This window comes from Pieris napi, chromosome 8 (genome assembly GCF_905475465.1).
Source record: "Pieris napi chromosome 8, ilPieNapi1.2, whole genome shotgun sequence".
NCBI classification, from domain to species: domain Eukaryota; kingdom Metazoa; phylum Arthropoda; class Insecta; order Lepidoptera; family Pieridae; genus Pieris; species Pieris napi.
Genome location: NC_062241.1, coordinates 2,784,640 through 2,805,363, shown reverse-complemented (window position 1 = coordinate 2,805,363; position 20,724 = coordinate 2,784,640). Strand labels below are relative to the sequence as shown.

The following is a 20,724-nucleotide window of genomic DNA, read 5'->3' as shown; positions in this document are numbered from 1 at the left end:
GATAAAAATTTATGAAAAACCTTATTATGTTAATGAGATATTTTTTTATAAAATATGTGCATTTATGTGCTTTTAATTAGGGAACAATTTCAATGTATCTCCCAAAAAAGTGTTTTAGAAATAGGTATATCTACAAATAATAGTTTTATGTGAATTAATGGTAGGCACCGTAAGTGCATATATAAAGTACATCGTGTAACTTAATTATATTATATTATTAATTTATTAAAAAATTTAAGTAGGTATATTATTTTGATTAATATAATTGTATATTAAACAAAATAATATACCTACTTATATCTGTATATTATATATATATTATCTGCAGTGTTGACCTAGTGGCTTCAGCGCACTACCCTCATCCCTGAGGTCGTGAGTTAATCCCCGGCTGTGCACCAATGTAATGTTGGCGCTTGTAACATTCGCTCGAACTGAATGAGAACATTGCATCGTGAGAAAACCGGCTTGCCTTATACCCTAAATATCGACGGCATGTGTCAGGCACAGGAGGCTGATCAACTTCTTGCCTACTTTGACAAATGATCATGAAATAGATACAGAAACTGTGGCCCAGACCTAATAAGGTTATAGCGCCACAGATTTTGATTTCAGTTTCCATATTTTGGATGCATTTATTGTTTGAGTCAGAATTGAACTAAGCTACGGAGAAATATACATCTGGTGTAAAATACAGAGTACATTGTCGTTCATTCATTTTCAAGAAACAAAATCAGCAGAATTTTCCAAATTCCGTCTGTAAAAACCAATCTAGTATCTTAAGACATCTCTAAATATAACAGAATAGATACTATATACTTATCCAGATTAAGAATCTTACATACCTACCTATTTGATAGAGGGCTGATCAATTAAAAAAAAACATTCCTCGGAGCGTCTCTGATACCTAATCCACATTTTTTAAAGAATATTGTAAATAGGAAATTTTAGTAAAACTAAAAAATTTTGGAGTGGAATTTCTTTATTATTTTTTGTTAAATTTATGTTCAACGTAATCGTCATATATTTTAGAATAGATATATTATACTGTGTGTAGATATACTTTTTAAAATAAATAGATTCTGGGATAACAGTTAAGTTTTGAACGTTTCACCCTCGCTTTATTTATGGAAATTCGTTCACTTAATCTCTGTTTATGATCACATAAATAAACGCTTTTTTGTTAATGATAGCTTTTAAATAGTAACACCCCAAAAACTTTAAATAACGAATGATTAAGGTATCACTTAAGTAAGAGCGAAGAGACAATTACCTACACGACAAGTATTTTTAAGAAAAAACCATTGAGGACGCATTATCAACAAATTATCATAGAAGATAATATGCGTTTGAATTCCGGGTTAATAAAATTAAAAGGCCCGCAACGCACTCGCGAATCCTCCTGTCATTAAGAGTGACAATGGGCGGTATCACTTAACATTAGGTAAGCTAATGCCCGTTCACCCCCTGTTCTATAAAAAAAAGAATACCTATCTCTTTCTTACTTTCGGTAAGGTACCTATTGATTGTTCCTCGTTCTCTTATGCCGGGAATCGAACCTAAGACAAGCCATCTGTGAACATTTCCCCCACTTTTTACTTGTATTATTATTAAATGTATTTTTACTTGTATGTTGGCACAAAACGCAAATGAAGAGGGAAAATCCTCGTAAAGAAATTGTACCAAGAAAATACGTTTTCCAAACAAGAGTTCAGTAGGTAGGTACCTACCTATATCTGTGAAAAGCCGAAGAACAAACAAAATCTCTATAGAAGCGGGACTAAGCTTACAAGACATTGGAGGGGGTAGGGGGATACCCACACACGTACAGACATAGTCTATAGAATATCAGTGAAGAAACGTAAAATCTTTAAGTCCCATAAAATTATGTCTACGGTATGTACGCGAAACAGTCAAAACTACTAAACTACTACTAAAACTACTATTAGTAATAGGTACATGAGAGGTTTATTTGTATATTTACTAATAAATTGTGGATTTAACGGAAACCTAGTGAGCTATAATCGTTTAATTCTTGGTGGGATTGTTCCAGGTCTACGTATCTAGAATATAATGTGTTTGCTAAATGTAATTGTTGACGCATTTTCCACCTCCACTCCGATTTAAATATATAAATATATGAGTTATTACGCAATATTTTGATACAAAGTCATAGCTTTTGTGGGTTTTGCTTTTTTTCCGTAGATTTTGCTAAACAGAAAGAAACATTTGTACAAACGCAAATTTATTTGAATTATTAGCTCACGTCTTCTTATTCATACACGCAGCTGCTTTAAATAAACAATTAAATGTATTGTCCTTATCACTCTCTGGTCACGTTGCAAAAGAACAAAGAAGACAAAACATTCTAAGTCTGTTTATGTCTTTTAGTTGCAAAAAGTATCTTAGAACATGACCACGTTAAAGTACAGTAATACATTCGCGTTCCAAATTCGAATTTTATTGTTACGTTCCATAAACACCACTGTTCATTCGAAAGACTAAACATCTATCAATTGAATTTCAACCTTATGTAATAAAATTAAGGTTGAAAATAAGATTTTAAGCTTTGTAATTGTCCATTGAAAGCTTTGATAGTGCAAAGGGGGAAGGGGGGCTATTCTATGTTTGAAGTGAACGTAATAAATAGTCGAATGCATTTTGTATAGGTTTCATTTTGTCTCGATCGATCTGTTTAGCTTTTGTGCGTATGAAAATCATTATTAAAAGACCCTTTAATGCAAATCATATATTAATTTATTTATAGTGGTTATTGGAAACCTAGGGTCGTGGATTCATGCCTTGTTTAACAAAACGTCCCGAGAGTTATAGAACCACAATACCGTCGATATCGAACCCACTACCTCAGGGTTGGGAGTGACCCTATGTTACTAACTATTAAACGCATATTTGTCAATAAATTATTTCTATTTGTTTTACGATAAAATGTCAAAAATATCCTATATAAACTAATTTAGTATAAATTTTATCCAAACTGAATTTAAACTATATAGCATAAAAAATAAGGTTGTATTTTGCTTAGCATATTTCATCTTCTGACACCTGTTCTCAACATCCGGTGCTCTTGATACAGTTAGAGACAAAAGTTGATTATATTGATTTTACAATACTCTTAATAGGATATAATTAAGTAGATTTATAGATTAATTTAGAATAGGTCATCTGTCTATGTTATCTATAACGCATAACATATTATACTCTGTTGATAAAATTCTGATTTAAATGTCACTAATGAGATAATCTATGGTATATTTATGTAAAACACAACTGGCTGAAAATTAAAAGAAAACTTCGCATTCTAAATTCAAATTGTTGACGTCAGACCAATCAGACAATAGAGCGATTGTGTGCGTTCCAATTCGGTTCTATTGTTGTGCGCGGCGCTCTGATTGGTCGATTGGCACAATGGGCCACGCCTACTACACAATACCCTATTGTCAACGTCACCTGTCGCCCGCCCAGATATTTTTATAGCAAATGAAATTTAGGTCAGTCCCTATTCAACTGTATTTGTTGTCTAAGATTTTGGGTTGGGCAAAAGACTCTTGAAATATTAGTAAAGATATAATCGGCCTCAAAGGCCGGCAACGCACCAACTAACATGTGTCTAAGGGCTGCGGTTATACTCGTACTAGCTGCTATAGACTCTGAGTCGTTTCCCGCATATGAAAACAAAATTAATTAAATATTACTTTTAAAGGTTTTTTCCTAGAATAGGAAGCGAAAGTTTTGCTGTACCTATTAGTGTATTAGTTCTACGCCAATGTACCTACCTATAGGTACTCTTGAAATAATCACTCTGTTCTCTAAGGCGTCCGTCCTTTAAGAACTAATTACAAGTCAAGGTTTACCAATAGATATGTTTATGGGCATAAACACCTCCTTCTTTTTTTAAAGTCGGTTAAGAATAACTAAATTTAGTTTGTTCCCCACTTCAAATAAAATTGAGTATCTTCTATAATACCAATGCAAAAATAGTTCTTACACACTTAAAGTAAAATCAAAAATCGAAAAACAAAATATGTATGAAGTCTATAGACACTTAATTAAAACATTTTCACAATCATTACTGCCAGCTCTCAAATAACGGACGAGAACTAGCAACAATCTACACTTATTGGAACGTTCGTGTGAAAAGTTTATTATACAGTGAGCACAGACGAATATAATTTTTCATTTTTAAATTTGGAATGTCCATCAACCATTGGAGAATGCGACACATTTTACATTGTTTTTCTATGCCAACATCTGTTTCGTGACCGTCACTTGTTTTTCGTAGATTAAACAATTTTTGAATTTGGAACATCTTTTTTGGCTAGTTGTTTTGTTGGCCTCCAGCTCATTGTTTTACACATTAGGAATGTTTAAATTCGCCAAAGACTACAGTAGTACTAAGTACTTTGTAGCGTATCTGATACCCACTTAACTCTAACGAGTTATATTAAGAAATAGGGGAGCACGTTTTTAACTTTTAATAGACGTCGCTTGAAAAAGTTAAAAATGTCCAGTAAAGTATATTTTTGTGGAGAACTAAGTGAACATGATCACAAAATATTAGCCACGATTAGGGATACTAATGGATCCATTTGCGTAGAGTGCTTGTATTTTTAATGTTTTATTTGGCTGTCCGCGACTTTCTGTACAAAGACAACTTTATTTTAAAAATATCCTAAGTAATAGATGTACATAGATTGGTATAAAAGTTCATTTCTATTTCTACTAATCGAATTGTGAATAATTTTTGAATTTAGAATGTCTTTTAATGATTGGGCATAGGTTATATTATTTGCAGCCACAATTGTTTCGTCATCGTCACATGTTTATCGTAAATTTCATAATTTTTGAATTTGGAATGTCTTTCAAGGGAAGTCTTTCCCATAAGGGAATGAAACATATTATGTACACATTTTAGATTGTTTTTCTATTCCTATAACAGTTTTGTGATCGTCACTTGTTTTTTGTAAAGTATATAATTTTTGAATTTGGAATGTCTTTAACCTTTGAGGCATAATGCAACACATTTCTTAGGAAAATCAGTAACGAAGTAGGTAGGTACTTTATATAGAATATTGTTTTAACGCAAAATCGAGTTTAGAACTTCCACGGTATCATTAACCGTAATGATTGATTTATACACAGGATAGGGGTTAAATATGTTCTAATTACGATTAAAGTTATGTTTAGATGTATAGGGTAACATCGAAACGGGGGATGGTAATTGGTAATGGAGTTGCAAAGTTACCTAAGGATGATTTAATTGCAATGAACCCGAGATTGATACAGTTTTAGTTTCGTTTTCTGAATAATAAAAAAACTAATACAAGAAATTAAAAGCTCATATAAACCAGAAGAAAGTCGTTTTTGCAATATAACTTTAATACTTAAACAAGTCTTATATAAATAATATCAAAAAAGAACTAGGTAGGTACTTATCTTATGTCCAAGCAAACAAAAAATATATTATCGAGTAAAAACGCAATAGACAAGAAATATTCCAAATTTTAAAATACATTCCATTTTTGAAATAATAAAAAATTTAACTTAAGGTAACAAATATAAATTAGGAAATCTTAAAGAATATCGAGTAAAAACGCAATAGACAAGAGATATTCCAAATTTAAAATTTCATTCCATTTTTGAAATAACGAAAAATTATGTTAATGTAACAAATATAAATTCGGCAATCTTAAAGAATATCGAGTAAAAACGCAACAAACAAGAGTTGTCCGAAATTTAAAATTTCGTTCCATTTTAGAAATAACGAAAATTTACGTTTATGTAACAAATCTAAATTCTGCAATCTTAAAGAATATAGAGTAAAAACGCAACAGACAAGAGAAATTCCAAATTTAAAATTTCATTCCATTTTTGAAATAACGAAAACGAATAACGAAAGTAGCGACATCTAAGTGTCAGGTGTAAGGGCGCGAGCTAATTGGTATCACTTAGTATCTATTTTAAGGTCGCTCAATCATATGGCATTTCCGTCGCCGGTCTTTCATTGATTTAATACAATTTGGACGCGTTGACATCAGGATTTTACTGTAATTAACTATGCAAGAATGCGCTGTTACATGAAATGGTAGCTCATTTGAATAGTATGAAATTAAATAAAAGCTTGAAAGAATGCCTACACTTTTATTTAAAGATAACATATAGATATATATATTATATCAATAACTTAAAGAAATGTAACAATTTTTATACATTTCATACGTGATTTTAATGCCAGGAATCCGATTCTGGGACCTTCTTAGTTGAGCCAATAAATATTACATAAATAAATGCACAACGCATTGATATGTAACTTTAACTTTTTCGACTTAAAGTCCAAGAAAAGAGCGAACCAATTCTTGAAAGGTCGGCAACGGCAAGCCTTGGCATTGAGAGTGGCGGCGGTATCACTTAACGTCCGATCAGCCTCCTGTCCGATTACCCCCTGTTCTTTAAAAAAAATAAAAAGGTAAAACAACAAACCATCTTAATTATGAACAAAACTCGCTTAGTACTCCCACAGCTAATCACACACAACACAAAAACCAAAAACGGAATACACATTAAATCACACATAAAACTGAAATGACAAAAGACAATAATTTAAAACACAAGATAACGTTTTTCATCTAAAGGAATGGTAAAGAACACCTTGACATTCTAGAATTATGACATAAAACAACATTAAACATACACTGTAAACAATGAATAAGAATTAACAACATCACAATAATTGGTACAAGTTTATTAACACAATAGTACATATATATCTTAAGACATAGCTATATAAGAATGCGATTCATATATAAAACACAAACCTCTCCCACAAACTTGCCACAATCTTCCAAAGTTTGAAAGCTTTTAAGGAATTATTCACAAACAAAACACCAAAAACCAATCAAGTAATTGCTCCAGTCTTGGCGCGTCTTCGTCGATAATCTTCATTAGGAGGACAAAGGGGGCGGAGGGGGCATGGGGGAGGAACACCCCTACCTGGGGCTCCTTATGTTATTAGTTTAATATGAGATTGTATATATTGATGATATCGCGTACCTACTAATACGAATAACATTAAAATTGTTCAAATATAGAATTGTATGAGAAAACACTCAATAAATTTAACATTTTATGTTTTAAAATTGCATTTGTTTTTAATATTATTATTATAAAAGACGCATAGCTCGGCAATTGATGTTTAAAAACGACAGAATTGCAACAAATTCATGAAAAATCAATAGAAATGTAATCTCGCTTACAATATTCCAATCTGTTCAGTTTACACGTCAAACAAAAAGCAATTTTCGCTGAAACCAGCATAATAACGGAGGGGGGTCCCCTGCCCCCCAGATAATGCTCCTCGTGTGGAGTGGGGGCCCCCGAGACACACATTCTTCCACGCCTGCGCTACGATACAATATGGGTCATATTGTCTGTGCGGTTTCAAGTCTGTATTCTATAGTCTATAGGTATAGATACTATAGACTATAGACAAGCCGAGGAAGATATTATACAGGTATGGTTGGGCTGTATGTCTTCACCTATAAAGCGTCTTTTTGCTTGATTTCCTACACATATAGATATAGATAACTGTTGACAAAGAATATATATCATTGTATCAGTGTATATTGTTACCGGTAAACGCTCTTTTGTTAGAACCCTTTTATAGTATGACAAGCCTAACCTGTTTTACCTATATTTAAACACAATAAAACTTTTTTAAAATATGCAAATCTAAAAATATGAACGGTGTCGTGTTTCGCGAAGCGATGGGAACGTAATACAACAATAGACGCGCCAATCCGTACAATAGAGCATTTTCTTAACCACGCCCTGTTACACAATACCCTCACGCCCAGTCAACCATTGTCGAAATAAAGAAAATTTTCTTAGTAAGCATTGTATCGACTTTTTAAACGCCCTCGTTGATCACACTCCCACCTGCCCGCTATTGTGGTGTGTACGTACAATGCGCTGTTCGCACACACACTGCACCACTCAAAGAAGCTCGCGGGGCGGAGCCTAGAGCGAGACGAAGCGACTCCTAGCCGCCGCACAAGCGAGCCGAGCGAGATACAACCACACAACACAGCCAGCCAGAAGAGGACGGAGAAGCTTTGTATAGATTCCGCGCTGATAGACAATTGAATATCAACGGTACTTGCAATTGAATCTTTGTTAATTTCGCCGTTGGTTAGTGGAAAAAGTCTTGGACGTGTCAGTGATGGATAGAGGCTGGATTGTTTAATTGCTAATTTCTGTATACGGCGGGTGGAAGGACGGCATTGTTTGTAGGGCAGTGACATCAGGTGGCGTCCTTGTCTCTCGCGCGCGGCGCGGGGCGGTGGTCAATTGTAGCGCGCGCTTATTGTCAGCGCTTCGATCTGTGCATTGTGTGCCGCGACCGCGCGATACCAACACGTATATTGCGCTGCGATATAAATTACGATCGCGCAAGAACTACGTACCGGACCGCGTTGTTTAATTTGTGTGTGTTTGTTTTGGAACTGTGTAAAATGCCAAAGAGTTGTGTTAGGATTTTTACGTGATATTTTTGTTGTTTTAATTTTTACGGATATTATTCGATTTATCGTTTTTCAATGTCTTCGGAGATGAGAGGAACAATGATCGCTCAATTGAAGGTAAAAGTGAAACATTCGTACTTAATTTATTTATTTTAAATTTTGTTTTACATATATTTTTATTTGATTATATTAGTTGTTTATATATATCGTTCTGGGGTCTAGTCGATGGATATATATAGTTGAAGGATTTACGTACCTATTTTTAACCTACTTTAAAGCCGAAGTATGACATTATGATAGAATTTAATTTATCTGTATTTACTAACGAAGATGATAGGTAGATGTGATACGCATATGTAATTATTGTCTAAACGTCGTAAATTAATAAACCGAATATGATGATTCAATATAATTTTAGCTATAATATTCGTCAGATAAGTGTTAATGTAGGTATAAAAATTGTGACGAGAAAAGTTAGGACTACAACAAGAAATTCTCTTTAAGGTTTCAGTAATATATATATAGGTATTTATTAAATAATTGATATAACTAATAAAAATATATCTCGATTTAGAAGAATATTTCCAAGAATATTAAAAGAACTTGAACGGATATAAAATTTAACAAAAATATTATTAGTAGGTAGGTAATTTGTTTAATAATATCTTCACATAATCTTTAGAGTTAGTCGTTCCAATTTTAAATATCCCCTTAGCGTAAGTACCTTCCTGTCTTTATCTGTGCTTTTGGCTTTGACAGATGTCATTATGCATATTATGCGCGTGAGAGCGCGGCGGCGTGTATCTTGTGCAAAATGGATCCAATTAGCAATTGTCACGCACTGCACTTATTCGAAGCTTACTTTTTACTGGTAACAATTTAGGATAAAAAATTACAATCCTTTTAAAAATAACTTTTACTTTTCCTTTAAAGGGAATTTATCTAATACAGAAATTCTCGTGTCGCGGTGTTTGTGGTTAAACTCCTTCGAAACGGCTTGACCGATTCTCATGAAATTTTGTGTGTATATTGGGTATAACTGAGAATCGGACGACATCTATTTTTCATCCCCGTAAATGTTAAGGGTAGTCCACCCCTATATTTTTTTTAATTTTTAGGTAAATATTTTTATTTTTTTTATGATACGTTTAAAAAATACATACAACCCCTAATTTTTACCCCTCTACGATCCACCCCTATTATTATAAATGATAAACATGGCAAAACGACGTTTGCCAGGTCAGCTAGTAATATATCTAATAAATTCACAATTTAAGTAGGTAGGTATTAAGTCTCGTGACATATGGGGGTGAACCTTTGCGTTAATTATGCGTGAGTATCTTAAACGGCTAAACATGTAATGATGAAATCTAGGTAGGTACATAAAGATACATTTTTACGTCCGAAGGTAAAATATATTCAAGATTTTAATAAATGTATCGGTTTATTTTTATAGTTTGCTAGGTCACATCTCGTGTTGAGCACGTATAGATACATAGTTAATGGATTAAAATAGATGATAGATTCAAATTTGATTGCCGTGATGGGTATTGAACCTGGAACCTCAGGGCTCGTTTCCTGGGCGAAATTTCATTTTTTTAAATTTTTAATCTAATAAAATAATCTTAAATTAATAATTATACGTCAGTGACGCTACAGCCTATTTAGTTCTTGGCCTCAGATCCCTGTTGTGTCCCATCTGTTTCATAATCATATGTCAATCTAATAGGCAAGTAGGTGATCAGCCTTTTGACTCAACTTTCTTCAACTTTTTGGGTCTAAGGCATGCCGTCATCACGATGATGATTTTCCTTCACCGTTACAGCGAGTATTAAATGCGCACATACCTAGACAGAAAGTCCATTGGTGCACAGCCGGGGATCGAACCTACGACTCAAATAGCTCTTAAGCTTAGATTGATCCAAAACTGACTGTCTTTCCTAGACTTTAGGTCCACATTCAGTTTTAATCCTCAGATGTGACTCCCGATGGCAAAAATGAATATATGCACTGCTAAATGTTTTGGACGAATTTAGTAATGTTGTATTAAAATAATTATAGGTAAAAAATTACAATTATACAATAATTTATAAAGATTATATTGGCAAAAGTCTTTATTTTATTTGCGGAACTAATAGACAACTCGCGCCTAGAATTGACCTAAAGATTCGTTACCATGGCAACGATAAAAACGCCAGTCTAAGTGTCTATTTGAAAGCTTAAAGCTTTCTTAATTAAGTAATGACTTAATAATTAACACAATTAATTAAAATCTGACGCCAAATTAAAATTAACAAACCATGTTTCTTGGAACCCATGCAATTTTCGTGTAAATTGTAAAATTGTTGCGGTTATAATTTGGATAATAATTAAATATTCGGTCCATCTTTATACCTAGAGCCTGTGTCATAGACTACAAATATCTTTAGAATAGCTACAGATTAAATTCTCAATATCACAAATGGAATGATGGGATTCCTGGGGTATCTACACGAAATATAGTGAAGGTTCTATTGATACACCGATGTCGTACTAGTAGGATTGGTTGTACTTACTTACTTAATTAACTTAATGCCCTATAACCCCTAAATGGGGCAAAGGGCGTCACAGTGAGCCGCATTCGCATTCGGTCTTGAGCCTCATATTTCACCTCGCTCTTCTTTCTTCTCTTTGCCTCATCTGCAACTGTATGACTGGCCTGGGAGTGCCAGTTGGGCTCTGGATATCTCAGCTATTAAAAGATGGGCTTATATCACAATTGTTATTACAAATATTAACAGGAAACTATTATTTATACAAAACAGTGGCCACATAAAACAGTCGTAAATCGAATCAAAATCTAACATACACCGGATGATATAAATAAATAAAAAATTAAACATGGAGATGTGGTTAACATATATAGGATGTATATCGTGGTTAGGGCATATATTTTTATTACTAACCGCTTGTTTGGATAACCAAGAGCTTTTAATATTTTATAGATACAGGTTTTTAGGTTGTGGGATCTGTGCTTTAACTTGTTTTAATAAAATAAATCAGTGGCGCTACAACCTTTTTAGATCTGGGCCGCAGATTTCTGTAACTGATTCATGATCATTTGTCATTCACGCAAGCACCGTTCGAGCGAATGTTAGATACGCACATAGAAAGAAAGTCCATAGCACAGCCGGGGATCGAAACTACGACCTCAGGGATGAGAGTCGCACGCTGAAGCCACTAGGCCAACACTACTCTGTTCATGTATTTAGTATTCGTAATTAGGTGTAGTAAAAGAGCTTGAATAATAATAATTTCATTTATAACTAATTTTATACAGCGCACATTTCTACGCTTTTTATAAAAAGCTTTAAAGCTATGCTTTAAAATTATATCACATCCGGTGCGTTTATACGCTTTTTTTACCCTTAGGTAAGTTCTTCGGGAGTGTAGGTATCTCTTCTTAAAGTAAAAATTAAAGTAACTTGAGGCAAAATATAAATTGTTTAGCTAAACACTAGAATCTTATTTGACCCCAAACAAGATTATTAACAATAATTAAGCCTCATTTATACATACACACTATTTTTTTTTGCCTATTAGCCCAACTGGCGCCATCTCTCTCTATCTTGAGCATTCATACCCACTTTAAGCTACAAGTATATATTACCCTTAACATATGCGTCTATTTCAGTTCATATGGTAGTCTGTATTTTATTGCACAATCTTCCAATAAACAAACCCGTGAAAATCAAACGCGTATCGAATGACTAAAGCAATAATTCTGATATACAAAGTTTTGCAAATAACATTATACATCGTAAACCTACATTTAGGAATCCTATGATTATGTTATTTCACTTATAGAGCGTGGTGTGTCTATGGAAATCGCCCACAATGTCTTTTACTTGGGGAGCGTTTAAGTATTACGTAACGAATTTTAGGGAGAATTTTATTTTATTTTTCTAATATTTCCTTATAATTTTATATTACCTGTACGATTTCTGCTGGAATACAAACCTATATTGTGTCAAATAATATCATCTGCTTTAGTCCATTTCCATGACATTTACTATGCATGCTTGTGTTGTTAACTAATTGTAATTAATTTTCATACATCTTTTTAATTAATTAACAACTTGTATGTACCTATAACTAGAACCCATTATAAATACAACATATATGTCCTTTGAATATAACTAGCTATTACGTAAAAATCTCAGAATCTTGAACGTCTTAAAACCCGGCCGAATTATGTAGGGCAGTCACGTTACACGTTAGCATTGTCAGTTCTCAATTTGGCAGCATTACCATCACCCTATTATGTTTTTTAATTCCCATCACGTCTTCTCCATTGTGAATATAAGAATATACTTTTGAATAGGATTTTCGTTTCACCTTGGATTTGGGAATTCTGAACATTATTTCTGGGTGTATTCAAAACGAAATTTTACACTTAAATCTGTATTTATATTATTATTTACGCAGACGAGGTATTTAATTGTCAAATACCTTTTTTTGGTATCCGAGGTGGAAATTCATTTACGCCCTTAAAAGATGCAGGGGTATGTGGGACTCGACCCACGCCAAAATCTCTGCTATTTAGAGACTGGGTGAGCAATACCCACTCAAACCACCTCGAGTTCCTACAAAGCCGCGTTACAGATGCTCCGGGGATGATGTCGCATTCTACCGGGAAAACTGTCAAATACCTCAATGCATAGAACTAATTATAAAAAATTAACATAATTAAGAGATTTTTTTTTTAAATTATTTTTTTAGTAGTAGATGGCGTTATGTCAGTCACACCCTCAACCTTTAAAGCTTGTTTATTTCCTCACCATGTTTTCCTTCACCATAGCAAGTGTTCTTTGCACACATAGAAAGAGCTATTATGATTCGAACGGAATATCGATAATAATTTTTAAGAAGGTCATTAAAACCCATAAAATCTCTTTAAAATATATTCAAAACTGAATAATTACCCTTCATTCAACTTATAATAAATATAAAATCAAAATAACGCCTGATTGGCCAATTATTGTCACGGAACGTCTGTAATTTAATTTGCCACCCTTTTAAAAACAAGTTGGTCCGATTTTCATACGAAATAAACTCGATTGGGCATTGACAATAGCTGCCCCTTTGATTCGGGGCCCTTGTAATTTGTACTCGCAGACAATTCTCTTCCGTTTCTTTCGGTGCTTAAACAGAAGGAGATTGTGTGGTCTAGAACTTGAACTGATAGAGGTTTTTCAATTTGAGAAGTTAATTATCTATTTCGCTTTTTAAATTTGTCTTTTGTTTTTGAGGACTTAAAAAAATTGGCACTAAATATTTTTAAACATTGTTTGTCGATTTGGCAATAGGACCTATTATCTATTTCTTTTTTACATTGTCTTTTGTGATTTGAGAAGGACTTAAAACAGTCCATTGGCACAAAATATTTTTTGTCGTTTTGGTAACAGAATTGAAATATGTATTTTTTTTTATTTGTCTTTTGTTTTTTGAAGAGACTTAGTTATGTAAGTAACTAACGATTGGCACAAAGTCCTTTTTTGTTATGGTTTTATCGTATCGGTACAGTAAGGCAACACGGAAACTGTTCTCCTACATTTTGCTTCTAGAATAGGGTGCCCACCAGGGATACTCTCAACTAATAAAATAAATAAACAACTAATGGCACAGAGCTCATGAGTGCGTTGCCGGCCTTTGGGGGTAGGGTGCTCATCTGATGTTAAGTGATACGGCCTATATCCCCATACCAGATACACTCAATGCCAGAGAGCTCGCGAGTGCGTTGCCGCACTAATAATATTTAATAATATATATGAAGAAAATTAAATCCTTTAAAATACATACCCGCTAGCGTTTATCCCCAACACCATACATGAACGAAGAAAGGGTCGTAGGCGCATTAGTACTAGCTACCCCATTGTTTGCGATCTAGTGAACCCTTCAGTTTGCTTAGCACGTGTTTTATTGTGCAATTACAGGACAATTATTGGGACTGCGCATTGAATGGTAAGGAAGTGCTATTGTGAATGTAGGTTGAGAAAATAGTGCAAGGTACTCTCATGGGATGATTGGTACATTCTGAGTACATATTAATTTTAGTTTCTTTATTTTTTTTTAATATTAGGAATATTATATAAGACAAGCAGCTCCCACGTACTTACGTAACTATATGTTTCGCCTTAAAATAATAATATGCAGCCTTTTTGAAATTTTGCTTACTTTGCACTTAGCAACATATTAATTTTAATTTATATAGATTTAATTGTAATCAAATAGTAAAATGATTCGTTTCTTTACAAAAAAGTTATTATTCGTCCCTTTCTCTCTCGTTAAAATAAAAAGAGATCAATATGTTTACAGCTTAATAACGCTTTAATTCGATTATGAATAAAGTTTGAGCCATAAACAAACTACATATTTGTATATTTCTGATCGTTTTACTATATTACCCCGAATCTCAGACAAAACCTTGACATAATACCTAATCATACGTGCTCACGCGCATCATAGCAGGATCGTAGAATAAAGGGTTTCCTGTACACACGTCATTTGAGTAGAGGAAACGCCTTTATAATACGCACGTGAGATCAGAATGTACTATTGTTGAATTTTTGTAAGGGCACAGTAGGTGTTCGAAATTTGAAAATCCAACCACCTGAGAAAGCTATTTAAATACTGGCCACTGGACTGAAAAAAAGCAAATGTTCTTGTACTCTCTGATGATATTTAGGTATTTATCAGCCATCATATTTACCCCAACCTCGAAAAACTTGATGCAGCATTAAACCACGGAAAGTTGCGAACCTGGGCCTCGTGTTGCGCCATGCCAATTCAATTAATTATAATGGGTAAAATTAAGGAAAACGTATTGGTAGAAGGAAGAAATCATGGCTTCGCAACGTTAGGACGGGTATTTGACTGCGGAAGAGTTGCTGCATCTGGCACAGGACAAGAGACAGTAATGGAGAGGCACTAAAAGAAGAAGAAGAGATTTAACCCTAACTACACATCTACATAGATGATCCAAGATGCAAGTACAGCCTGACACGGCTTGCGTTTGATGGCTACGTCCAGCATGCGTCTATGCGTCACATAGTCCGGCCCGGACCCCACGAAGAGATTTCCTCTCGACATGTTAAACCTAAAATTTTGACAGCAATTATTAAAAACTTCGATAATAACAAACATTTGTTTGAGTTAACATAAGATGAGCAGTGTTGGGGTTCAGCGTGCGACTCTCATCCCTGAGGTCGTAAGTTCAATCCCCGGCTTTCTTTCTATGTGCGCATTTAACATTCGCTCGAACGGTAAAGTAAAACATCTTGTCATCTTGTCTTAGACCCAAAATGTCAACGGCGTGCGTCAGGCACAGAAGGCTGATCACCAACTTGCCTATTAGATTACCAAATGATCATGAAAAAGATACAGAAATCTGAGGCCCAGACCTAAAAAGGTTGTAGCGCCATTGATTATTATTACATAAGATTAATTAAAACAATCTTGACGATTGATTAAAATAATTGTGTCGGTCTGATATTGAAGTTCCCTAGCCCTTAATTAATTTTTGTTTCATCGGGATAAAAACCCGATACCATTTAAACGATTACAAAACAATACATCAACAAAAAATTGCAATGGAAATTTGATATTTTTGAAATCGCCAGATGTGCCTAATGCGTCGAGAACTTATTGTTTTTTTTTTCTTATACATTGTCTCTTCACTGTGACATCATGGCACATTACAATCGAGCCTAACTTAAGACTAATAAGTAGTTTAAGTCTAATTTGCTAAAACTGAAATTTAACATAAGAATAACACAAATTACAGTCTCTATTAAGGAAAAGACACTCTGTTCTTGTGTATTTTTCACTAACCACTGTTTAGCACTTGACTAACGTGCACTAACACTAATTCACTAATTCAAATGGTGAACCTAAAACAAATTTCATTTTAGAAGAATATAGTGCTATGGTAAAAATAATTATATCAGAGAGATTATTTTCTAAAAAGGTTTCTAGCTTCTTGCCTCAATTGCCGCGCCATATTGATTTCTAATCATTTAACATGATTGACAATTTTCACTATCTATATATACTGTACCTACTTTGCATAGACCGAAAAACCTTGAGGCTTTTTGAAAAATTCTGTTGTATTCTTCATATGAAAATATACAATATTACGCCTATAGATAAAACTAACTTTGTTCCTCAACCATAGATATGATAACCATAAACAATTTCCTAGAAGAAACACATTGTTCAAACAGTATCCTGCATCCTGAAATATTTTTAGATTCGATGTCGAGTCATAAAATTCTTTATTATAAATATGGACATAAGCGAGTTAATTTTATGGTAAATTCGATACAAAGTATTAGTTCAAAGTATAGGAAGTAACTTTTATCGGAGGTCGTAAACTGATCAAAAGAATATTGAAAAACAATTGCTAATTCCTAAGCAGATGATTAAAACATTCGAACACAAATTTGTATTGAACAATTGTTTGGTAACATGATAACAGAGGCAAGTTTTGATTTCATTTATCCAGGTATAATTTAATGAATAGTTTTCTTATTAACTACTAAAAAACGTCATAGCTGTATATATATTATATATGTAACAAACTATATTTATTTATAAGCTTACTAACGCTCGGCACACTTATACATTGGCATAAGAAAAATAAAAATTTAATGTGACAAGCACTTATATATAAATACTAGACACGAATTTAAAAAAAATATAAAAACTAAAGGAAAATCGATCTCAAAGTGTGGATATCCAGACCTACCTCGTTTATTCTAGATATCCGTGAATGGACAATGAAAATGGTCTCTTGATTTTCTTTTTTTTAACCTCGTCACAAAAAGTTTTTTATCTCCAAGTCCACAATACTGGCCACAAATAAAAAAGAGATAATGAAAAATCGTGTTCTTTTTTCAATAATTACTTGTTTTTCAATTGTTTTTCCTCGTAATATGTATCACAGATGTACTACTGTTCTATTTATGAACAACAAGATAATTAATACAGCATCAATAACAGAGCAACATGTCAATCCATTTTTTAATTCACAAATAAACAGACGCCGGTAGAACATGTTTACGTATGACTGTCAAATGCGGAGATCTATATGGATTATTTAAAGCATACTAAATGGAATATTACAAACATAATCTTTGCTAAAAATTCCAATGTTAGAAATTGCTGTTTAAATGTTATATGCTGATAAGTGTATGTTTAAAATGTATTATAACTGTAATAATATTTTTTTTTTCAGGTAAATGAACCCAACATCCCATCGTCATCGTAAAACTAAGTAAACATTGGTAAATACATTAAGTTAGCTTTCCTATTTGAACGGTAGTTTCATGAGTCAAAGAAAACTGGCAATTTTTTGCACCCCATGCTCACAAAGATGCGTAAAAGTATTCCTATACAAACCGTTTAATATACAGAACAAAGAAACTTATTCTTAACACGCCGAATATATTTACGACCAAAATCAAGCTGCATTAATTAGAATACATATTGAATTACGGATGGCGCCTTCCAACCAAACATTACAAAGCCATTTTGTCTCTGGTCAAGTGTTAGCAGACGTCTGCCGGGCCATAGACAATAATATCTTTGTGGCCAGGACTGGCCGCATAAAGCCCATTGTGGCCGAATCAATTAAACCATAATGTACCCATTGTAAAATGCGCGCGTAACATTGTCCTAATGTATCTCACTCGTAATTTTTATAGTTCTATTTATGGTTGAACTAAATTTATTGACCAGATAAGTTTCAGTAGCGTTTCGGTTTAGAATTACTTATTCAGTTGCAGCGCCACGATTTATCGCTTTTGTTGCAGCCGTAAAAAGACCGATAATGGTCTACTCGGTGACGTGGCACGGCTATTTCGGGACCACCTGACGCTCAATTAAGGCGAAAGAAAACAGTCGTATTGAATGTCACCTGTTGATAAGCAAACGACATCTCAAAGCGGAATATCGCGTACCACTAAAAACTCAACTTCAAAGGGAAAGAAAAGTGCGTTGACTCCGTTTTAGAAATTAGAACGAACCCAACGGAATGTAATGGACGCTTAAGATATGAGAAACTGAAGAGCAGTCATTATTGTGAAGTAACCTAAAACCGACACATGTGTGACATATCCAGGATTGCGATGCCATATGTGAAAATGAGCAAAAAAAGACAAAAATCTGTTGTCTCTTCTCCCTAAGGTACGAACAATGCCGCGCTCAAATCCTGTTCCACGCGATATAACATAGACTTTAAAGATCGCATCATAAAATTCAATTTAAGATTAACTCGGAAGATTTTATTAGATCGGTTTGAGACAGTTTTTTGTACAACCTTCCGTAACCTTTAGCTTGTGACATGGATTGTAGATTAGACATATTGTTGACCTTTTTTTCACTCATCGCTGCACGTGATTTTAATTTTTTTGTTTCGCCAACGGCCCCTTTGTTTTTGTTGAGAATTGTACAAGATTTCGCATGTGTTCCTTGTTTGAATAAGTGGGGATGTCATTTGCGAATGTCTATTTATTTTCTCTCTAAATTCTAAGATTGTCGCGACGCGCGAGATAAAGAATTAGATTTATCGGTCCGAGTTTTCTTATTTTAATGTCAACGGAAGTTCTAATATTGGAGGACTGTGTCCAGGCGTGGAGGCCGTTGACAAAATTAATGTTTTATTATGAAACAATGAACTAAACGGTGTTCTTGATAAATAATGCGTCGCCGGCTGAGCGATGTGGCCGGTGATAATGACAACGGTTTACCGCTGAGAAATAATAAACTAAAACACGTGTTGTCGCTACTAATAAATGACATTACACACAATACTTGAAAGCGTACAGATTGCGAGTTAAAAATCAAGCATCCGCTCTGATTTGAGAACAGGATATTTTTTATTGAAACGGAGCGGAAAGAATGTCGCTATTAGCTTTTATAATGTGGTGACAAAGTATATTTCAATAATAGAGACTCGACTCTTTGATGTTATAACATTTTTAATTTCCTTTTTACAATTCAGGGTCATTTTACAAAAGTATTTTTAATATAAAACTGAACTCATATTGTAAACAAAATTTAAGCGGAAATAAAATGTATCATCTATAGCTATAGCGACATAAAATATCCCATTACCAACCGGATTAATTAGGTGCGAAGTGAGGGTATGTTCTAGGAACCATTCTCCACTAAAGGTGGACGTCCCATCTGAAATTTATGAGCAAATCTCCGATGTGTTACGAATAAAAATAATAGAATTGTCGTATCTAATAATATCAAGCGTTTCCGTTCGTGCGTTCGTTTATTTTGGTTTAGCGAATATCATAAGATTCATTCAGTGAGTTTAGTATCGCGCAATAATTGTTAACGTTATAGGGCTGTTTAATTAGCCTAGTGTTAATGGTATTTTCGCCATTAACCATGTTTTATAGGTACATGTTTCTACCTCGGGAATTATTACCGTAACATTGTAATGTGGCAATCGTTAAACATTTGTATACGGAACTAATAATTATTAGTACTATTTCATAATCACGTAGGTTATTAGAATATATATATGACGTCTCATTGGTTTAGTGGTTAGTGGGTCCCAGGTTCGATCCCCGGCTGAGACGAACATCGATGTGATGAGCATTTGGTGTTGTGCTTAGGTCTTGGGTGTTTGATGTATTTATATGTCTATCTATCTATAATATGTATGTATATCCGTTGCCTAGTACCCATAACACAAGCTTCACCAGCTTAGCATGGGACTAGGTCAATTGGTGTGAATTGTCTTTAAAAAAAAAATTATCAGTGTTACACAAATTTCTTCAATGGGGTTTTGGAGACACATTACTCAATTTGTTTCATTCACAGAAAACAAAATTTGAATCACACATTAAATTTCTGTATTGTTAATTAACACAGGAAAAATTCCTGCAGGGCTCAAACCTCAGACTTGAAACGTAACCACTCCGCTAACACTATTAATTAACTCGTTACGGCTAAGATTGATGTGTGGATTGAATTCCGTAATCCTTTGTTACGATTCCACATTCCAATATATGGGGAACACGTTCATATCAAAGTTAACAATGAAATCTTGAACAATTCCGACAATAGGGCATCTTAATCCGCGCATACGAAGAGAAACAAAACTATATCCGATGACTAATGTATCTTCCCT

The 20,724-nt window shown here is 33.9% G+C and overlaps 1 protein-coding gene across 2 annotated transcripts in view; it reads left to right on the top strand.

Moving 5' to 3' along the window:
• Nucleotides 1-20,724, top strand: part of LOC125052005 (transcription factor Sox-5) — a 271,229-nt gene that overhangs the window by 152,038 nt on the left and 98,467 nt on the right. The window contains exon 1 of one of the 2 annotated variants that reach the window (XM_047652645.1): nucleotides 8,390-8,651. The exons of the other annotated variant lie outside the window; for it this stretch is intronic. The gene's annotated coding sequence lies outside the window, so the exon portion shown is untranslated. Of the gene's footprint in view, nucleotides 1-8,389; nucleotides 8,652-20,724 lie in introns of those variants that run through there. 2 annotated transcript variants of the gene reach the window in all.